Here is a 9114-nt window from a genome sequence, read left to right as displayed (position 1 = left end):
GTCTGGTTTTGTTGAATTCCTTAAATTTAATGCTGATTGTTTTGCATGATCTCATGAGGATATGACAGGTATTTCGATGGAAATATCCGTGCACAAACTGAGTTTTGATCCCAACGTACCTCCGGTAAGGCAGAAGAAACGCCCTATTGCCAAGGCCAAGAATGAATTCATCAAAGAAGAGGTAACCCACTTGCATAAAATCGGTTTGGTCCGAGAGGTAAGATATCTGAACTGGCTAGCCAATGTAGTAGTAGTTCCTAAGAAGAACAATAAATTTTACATATGTGTAGACTATAAATACCTTAATAAGGCATGCCCGAAAGACTCATTCCCACTGCCAAAAATCGATCAAATGATTGATGCCACGGCCGGGCACGAGTAGATGAGTTTCCTCAATACTTATTTCGGGTACAACCAAATCAAGGTGAACTTGGAAGATCAGAAAAAAACTTTGTTTATAATGAATTTCGGTACATATTGTTACAATGTAATGCCCTTCCGGTTGAAAAACGCTGGAGCTACTTATCAACGGCTCGTAAATAAGATATTCGAAAAGCAAATAGAAAAGACTATGAAAATTTATATAGACGATATGCTTGTTAAGTCTTTGAATGCAGGTGACCATGGCCATCTTAAATATTTGCAAGAAATATTCGACATCATGAGGAAGCATAACATGAAACTTAATCCCAAGAAGTGCACGTTCGGGGTCAGTTATGGTAAGTTTCTGGGATTTCTGTTCTCACAAAGGGGAATTGAGGTAAACGTTAGATTGAAGATTGAGAAAGCCGGTCAATAATGCCTTTAGCGAATGTATTCATGAGGCCGGTCCCCGGTGGCTAAGAAGCTTGATCACTTTGTTGAATAAAGCGAGTTACCCCGATAAAATCAAGGCCATAAAGGATATCCCGGATCAATTGTTGAATGTAAAGGAAGTCCAAAGACTCATAGGAAGACTAACAACTTTGAACAGGTTCATTTCTCGGTCATCAAAAAAATGTCATCGCTTCTTCACACTGCTCAAAAAGAAAAATAATTTCGAATGGACACCAGAGTACCAGCAGGCTCTGAGGGATCTGAAGAAGTACTTATCGAGCCCTCCATTGCTCTCTAAACCAAAAGAAGGTGAAACACTACTAGTCTACCTTGCGGTTTCAGAAGTTGCGGTAAGTGCAGTTTTACTCCGGGAGGATGAAGGCATGCAATTTCCCATTTATTACTTTAGCAAAATTTTAACGGGAGAAAAAACTCACTACCCATATTTGAAAAAACTGCCTTAGCTCTTGTAGTCGCTGCTCGGAAGCTGAGGCCCTACTTCCATTGTCACCGATAGTTATGGTGACTACTTTCCCTTTGCGAAACATCCTCTATAAACCCGAGCTCTCAGGCAGATTGGCCAAATGGGATGTCGAAATGAGTGAGTTTGACATAGAATGCAAACCAAGGACTGTAATTAAGTCGCAAGTCTTGGCTGACTTCGTGGTCGATTTCAGTCCGGGACTGTTGCCTCTGGCAACCAAGGAGGCAGAAATGGTGTCTGAATCAACATCGAGGGTCTGGACCTTGCTTACGGGAGGAGCTTCCAATGTAAAAGGGGCCTGGACTTGGAATTGTCTTAATCACGCCTTCGGGGGAAACCCTAAGGCAAGCCATCGGAATGATCCCTTTAACTAGCAATGAAGCAGAGTATGAAGCTTTGAATGCAGGGCTCGAATTGGCCCAAAGACTTGATTCCAAGGTTATCGAAATTAAATGTGACTCGCAACTGGTGGTAAATCAAGTCTACGGGGATCTTTGATACCAAAGAAGAACGTATGCACCAATACGTGGTAAAGGTCTAGGCTCTTTTGGCGCGATTCCGGGAGTGATCAATCACTCACTTCTCGAGGGAGGATAATGCAGAAGCGGATGCATTAGCAAACATAGGATCATCGACGGATATAAAAGGATCGGAATTCGGGACGGTAGTACAATTGATGAGCTCAGTCATGGATACGGATGGTTACTATGAGGTAAATTCGACTAATCTGGTCTGGGAATGGATAAATGAAATAATCAACTATCTTGAGCACGGGAAGTTTCCCGAAGACCCCAAAGCATCACAGGTATTACGCGTAAAGCTGCACGATATAGCTTCAAGAGAGGTCAATTGTACAGAAAATCCTTCCAAGGCCCACTGGCCCGATGCTTAGGAGTGTCAGAAGCTAAATATGTCATAAGAGAAGTCCACGAAGGGATATGCGGCAATCACTCGGGCGCATATTTTTTGGTGTTGAAGTTGGCACGGGCAGGGTATCACTGACCTTGCATGGAACATAACGTCAAAGACTTCGTACGAAAATGTGATAAGTGCCAACGCTATGCACCACTAGTCTACCAACCGGCAGAACCCTTACATTCGGTTCTGTCTCCGTGGCCATTCATGAAATAGGGGATGGACATCATTGACCACTGCCACCGGCTCCCGAAAAGGTAAGATTTCTTTTAATTTTGACTGACTATTTTTCTAAATGGGTGGAGGCAGGTCCTTATCAGAAGATCGGAGAACGTGAAGTGTTCGATTTTCTATGGAAAAATATAATTTGTAGATTCGAAATACCAAAAAAAATAGCATGCGACAACGGGCCACAATTTATCAGTACAAAATTTACAAAGTTCCCCGAAGATTTGAAGATAAAGAGGATAACATCTTCCCCTTATCATCCGAGCACAAACAGTCAAGTGGAGTCAATAAACAAAGTGATTATTTAAAACCTCAAGAAAAGGTTGGAAGCGGTAAAAGGCAAATGGCCCGAAGAATTACCCGGAGTTCTATGGGCCTACCGAACAACGACCAAATCGAGTACATGAGAAACTCTTTTTTCCCTTGTGTACGGTGTTGAAGCCCTAATCCCAGTGAAAGTAGGTGAACCTACTTTGAGATATTTTTGGGCAGATGAAGAATCGAACAACGAAGCGATATTAATTAACTTGGATATGCTCGAGGAACGCATAGACTTGGCGCATGTAAGAATGGCAGCTCAAAAGCAGAGAATGGAGCGATATTATAATCGAAGATCCAACTTTCGTTATTTCAAAGTAGGAGACATGGTTCTGAGGAAAGTAACCCAAAACACCCGGGAGCTCAACGCGGGGAAGCTAGGTCCAACGTGGGAAGGTCCCTACCGGATTTCAGCTATCACTGGGAAAGGATCATACGAGTTGGAGAACTAGAGTGGAGACAAGCTGACCAACATCTGGAACGTGGCACACCTCAAAAGATATTATTGCTGATGAACATTATTCAAGCAGAAAGTATGTGTTGCACTCTTTTTTCTTTCGTTCAGTTTTTGTCCTAATTGGGTTTTTCTGGCAAGGTTTTTAATGAGGTAGCAATAGAAAGCATACTACAAAGACAGCAGCAATAAGACCTTTGATAGCAAGGCAAACAAGCAAGCTTACATTCGTGGATAGTTAGATAATCTTTGGTTTGATGACAAATTCCCACTGGGAAGTTAAGTTTGCTACTGAACAAAGGTTACCCAACCGTTCACGAGCACAAACCACTAGAGGGTTGTTAGATATTCCTTTGCTCGATAGCATAAATTTCTGAGGGGAAGTAAAGTTGTGTTACCAAGTTGAGAATTATCTAGCAATTCATTAATGGAATCTTCGAAGATACAAGACTTCCAGTGTTCTAATTCACACTCTTCGCATTAGAACACTGGGGGGAATGATGCAACAATGACTGCCACGTCAACCGGGGAACGAAAATCCGGAAACTAAACGCATCATCGGGACTGGGGACTGTGCAGCCAGTCCCATAAAAATAAGTTGTACAAGATAGCTACAAGTAATGGCAATTTCTTTTCAGTATAGCAAATGCTTATGTATTTTTAAAAAATAAAAGGAATAAAATAAAATCCTTTTGTTTTTATCTTGTTTCTTGTCTGAACGATGAATAAACTTTATCATTTGAAAGTTAAACAAGTACTTCAAATGTTAGTGCCATAATGAATAGGAGACGTCCTCTTCAAGAAAACCGTAAACATAAAAGGACCCTCTCTTATATAAACCTCACGTTAAAGGGTTGGTTCCGGAAGAATCTATGTATGAAATCAAAAATGCCTTTGGGAAAAAATACACCCGAAGCAAAAAGGACGCAAAAAGTAAACTTGCACAAATGCTTATAAAAACCCTCACGTTAAAGGGTTGGTTTCGGAAGAATCTATGCCCGAAATCTAAAATGCCATCGGAAAAAAGTACACCCGAAGTTGCATATAAAAAGGACGCAAAAAAGTAAACTTGCGCAAATACTTATAGAAACCCTCACGTAAAAGGGATAATGCTCGGAACTAAAATGCTTCGAGAAAAATGCATTTGAGACTACACATAGTAAAGAGCAAAAAGAAAAACGTGCGCAGAATTCTTGAGAAAGCGAAAAAGGTTAAAGACTTGCATGGATATTTAAACGAAAGTAAGACTCAAACGACACTTGAGCAAAATATATGTCTTTATTTACAAGAATGTATCAAAATGGTAAAAGTACAAAATGGGAAAAAGAAAAGAAAAGCTAAATTGCAGCACCTCCGGAACCAGGAGGAAGAGAAGTGTCCGCATTCCTGGGAGATGTAGGTGGGTCCACCGAAAGCTCGATATTTTCCCCAGTTTGGTCTTCAACATCATCGCCTTCCGATCCCTCTTCAATTCCCGAAAACTCAAAATCGGAACCAGAAGAACCAGGAGCATCAGACTCTGCCGGGAGTCCATTTTTAGCAGCCAACTCAAGCTCTCGTGCCTTAGAAATTTTGGCATCAAAGTCAATGATACCAGCTTTTGCCTCTTCGAAGGTTTTTCTCCTCATGCTGTACATGGCATAAGTTTTTTCAACAACGAGGGAAGCCGCTCGGCACTTTAGTTCTTCTTTGAGTTGGGAAACGTCGACATAAAGGCTTTTCCGGGTGGACCTAGCAAATATGAGGATGGTATCAAGGGCGCGAACAGTTGAACTAAAGAGCCTGTTATGCTCGTGTCACGATCCAATTTTTCCTCCGTGTGACGTCATGACGGCACCTAGTCTCTATAATTAGGTAAGCCTAACATTTTGCGGAATAATGAAATAAAAATATAAATTTAACCAACTATTCAAATATACACAACAAATTCCAAAATCCGGAACATCGTGAATCACAAACTACAGAAGGAAAAATCTAGTGTCTCTATACATCAGAGTCTAACAAGGAAAAATACAGAAGACAATGGACATGAGAAAGAGTAGAAGGGGACTCCGAGGTCTGCGGACACGACAGATATACCTTGAAGTATCAAAAGATGTCCCGGCTCACTGATAGTGCGGCTGATAAAGTGCACCTGGATCTGCATACGAAAAATATGTGCAGAGAGTAGCATGAGTATACCACAATCGGTACCCAGTAAGTTCTAAGCCTAACCTCAGTCGAGTAGTGACGAGGTCAGGTCAGGGCCCTACTTGTAAATATATAATAAAACCATATAGAGTGTAATACCGCAATAAAATAAAGGCTGAAATCTAACAACAATGAAATCATAGAAGGTAACAACTCAGTACACAGAAACACAACAAGGGATCTCCCGAGATACCATATCGTAGTGCCAAACGTAAATGTGCAGGGGAATCTCCCGGAATACCGTTCCGTAGTCCCAAAGTAAATATATAGTACATGGGGATCTTCCGGAATACCGTTCCGTAGTCCCAAAGTTAATATGCGGCGCGAATGATAGAAATAGAAATACATCACGAAATTCTTACATTTTAGACTAAATACCAGCCAGGGAAGAAGCAGGAAATTCACTAAGCATGCTGCACATATTTCACATAAACAATCAAGACACGTAGACATGTTGTATTAGACTAAATATGATAGCTACACATATTGGAATAACTCAATTAAGAATGAAAATAGATTAGTACTCATTAAAATGGTATAACTCAAAATAACAGAAAAACATGTTGCTGCTCAGTAAGAAAATCGAGTTTTACCATAACTAGCCCGTGTACGTACTCGTCACCTCATGTACACGGCGCTCACATAGCACAATAGTTCCAAATCTTAATGGAATTTCTCCCACATAAAGTTAGGCAAGCCACTTACCTCGAACTAAGCCCAATCAATCGGTCACAATGCCTTTCCCACTAATATCCGGCTCCGAACGGCCCAAATCTAGCCAAAAGCAATTACATATCATAAATACAAGAATAATAGACTCATCTAATTAACGAAATCAACACTTTAACGAAAATTCCGAAATTAACTCAAAAATCGCTTGTGGGGCTCATGTCTCGGAATCGGGTAAAACTCATAAAATACGAAAGTCGTTCACTCACGAGTCTAACCATATCAAATTTACTAAAATCCGACACCAAATGGTTCTCCAAATCCACAAATCAAACTTTCAAATCCCTAGCCTCCAATTCCCAATTTCCACCTTAAATACACACTAAATAGGTGAGAAAATACATGAGGAAGCAAGATTATTGATCAAAAATAAGCACAAGGGACTTGCCTCAAGAAATCTCTCGAAAATGCTCTCAAAAATCGCCCTAAACCGAGTTGCAAAGTCCCAAAATGACAAAAATCGCGAAGCCCTACGATTTTAACCACTGCCCAGGTATTTCCGCACCTGCGAAGCTTGGACTCGCACCTGCGGGTGCGCTTGTGCGGCAAAATGTGCGCATCTGCACAAATCACTTACCCCCTCTGCCTTCGCACCTGCGATGAAAGGGCCGCACTTGCACGTGCGCGCCTGCGGAAACCCCTTCCGCTTCTGCAGACCTTGCGCACCTGCGACCCTTGACACTCCTCCATTTTTTCGCTTCTGCACTTGCCTATCTGCATGTGCGATCACGCACCTACGGTCTCTCCACCGCATGTGCTAAAATGAGAGATGCCTGAAGACTTCAGCAGCAACTCAAATCTAACTTTTGATCCGTTAAGCACTCGAAACTCACCCGAGGCCCCCGGGACCTCAACCAAGCATATCAACCAATCCTAAAATATCATACGAACTTAGTCGAGCCCATAAATCACATCAACTAATGCTAAAATCACGAATCACCCTCCAATTCAAACTTAAAGAACTTGAAACTTCAAATTCCTACAACCGATGCCGAAACCTACCAAACCACGTCCGAATGACCTCAAATTTTGCACACAAGTCATATTCAACATTACGGACCTACTCCAACTTCCGAAATCAGAATCCGACCCCGATATCAAAATTTCCACTACCGATCCAAATCTCCAAAAATTCGACTTTCGCCATTTCAAGCTTAAATGAGCTACGGGCCCCCAAAACACATTCCGTACATGCCCCTAAGCCCAATATTACCCAAAGGAGCTAACGGAAATGACGGAATTCCATTCCAGAACTGTCTTCATATAGTTCCGACTACGGTCCAAATTCTAAGACTTAAGCTCTCATTTAGGGACTAAGTTTCCCAAAACACCCCAAAACTCAAAACCAATCATCCCGGCAAGTCACAATAGCAGAAATAGATATGGGAAAAAATAGTTAATAGGGGTTCGGGCTCTAACTCTCAAAACGACAGGCCGGGTCGTTACAACTCGATAGTTTTCCTGTACTTCTCTTCTAGTTGGGTGTGTTTCGCCCCCACAACAGCCAACTCTTCAATTTTGGAGTTCAAGGCTGCCTCTAAGTTAATCACTCTTTCAGCGGAGGCAGCCTCATGATCGGTTGCAGCAAGAATGACGTCCTGGACTTCATCCCATTTGACCTTGGCTTAATCAAATCTTAACCCTTAGCGGCCCAATTTCTTGGCTAAGGGTTACCACTTTTTTCTTGCTTTGCTGCAAACGAGCCTCCAAAATAATGGCCTCAGTAGCTTTGATTTCCAGTTCTGAGAGGCGGAGAACAGTTTGGTTCTGTTCCACCAAAAGCTAATTCCGTTACAAAGTAAGATCCTCCTTCTCACGAATCAACCTCTGAAGACCCTCAGAAGAAAGAAAGTTGGCCTACAAAATGAGAAGAAGTCAAACTTAGAATATTTTCATACAAAAATAGAAGAAGTGATGAAGGAAGAAAGGAACGTACCGCTGCGGCGTTATGCATGGCGTTGTTCAACAAACACTCTCCTGAGAGTGCCTGAATCTTTTCCAGTCTTTTTCTGAAGCCAAAGGCTTCAGATAATTAGCAAGCTCCACCGGCCGGGATAGCAAGCTGCATCCGGTAGAGATCGAAAGAGTAACATTCCTCCTCCTTTGTGGATCTTCAGAATGGACAACATAATTTTGCCCCAAATTCCCATGAATTGGGGACTGTGGAAGAGGAACACCTTCTTCATGGTCAGATGTGGTCGATGTAGGTGATGTAGCAACTGTTGATGGAAGTGTGGATGAAAATGGAAGTGATGTAGCAGTTGCTTGTGTTGGTGAAGGTGGAGATGAAGCTGATGGAGTTGAAGAGTGAGAAGCAGAAGCATCAAATACAGTGCTGGCTGTTGGATACTCGCCAACCAAAGACATCAGGGACCCAGTACTCAGCCCCGCACGGTTACGACAATTGGGGTCCGAAAATGGGAGTTGGCATTTTCTACCAAATTAAATTCTCCCTAAAGTGCCGAGACATCGTCTTCAGCTGGTGTAACTATCTCAACAGGTCGAGCATCCTGTTGAGCTGATGAGGATCATCGCCTTCTATGTAAAGAAGCTCCCTCATCAACAACTTTTTCATCATTATCAATTATCACGGTGTCTATGATCGGTCCGGAAGGAGGACCAATCATTATCGTCACTGGAGATGACTCGGGGGCATCAGTGTTTGCCCTCTTATTCTTTTCCCCGGCCGCGGAGGAACGTCTTCTATTTGGTTGCTTATCCTCCGGTCGGGGACTCCATAAAGAAGTGTTTGCGCCCGAAACAGGCCTGGAGATACCTGTTGGAGTAAGTGCTTCCTGAAACAGCCTTACTGTATCAACAAGATCAACTAAAACGTCCTCCTCGGGGAAAGCAACAGAGCCCGCAGGTAGACCTAATTTGGTGAACAAGTCAGAAGGGTTCAACCAAGTTCTTCATATACAAAAAAATGGAAGCAAGGTAAATTAAAATTACCATGATTTTTGGCCTTTCACCCGTATTT

This window comes from Nicotiana tabacum, chromosome 17 (genome assembly GCF_000715075.1).
Source record: "Nicotiana tabacum cultivar K326 chromosome 17, ASM71507v2, whole genome shotgun sequence".
NCBI lineage: Eukaryota > Viridiplantae > Streptophyta > Magnoliopsida > Solanales > Solanaceae > Nicotiana > Nicotiana tabacum.
This window is presented reverse-complemented; position numbering follows the sequence as displayed.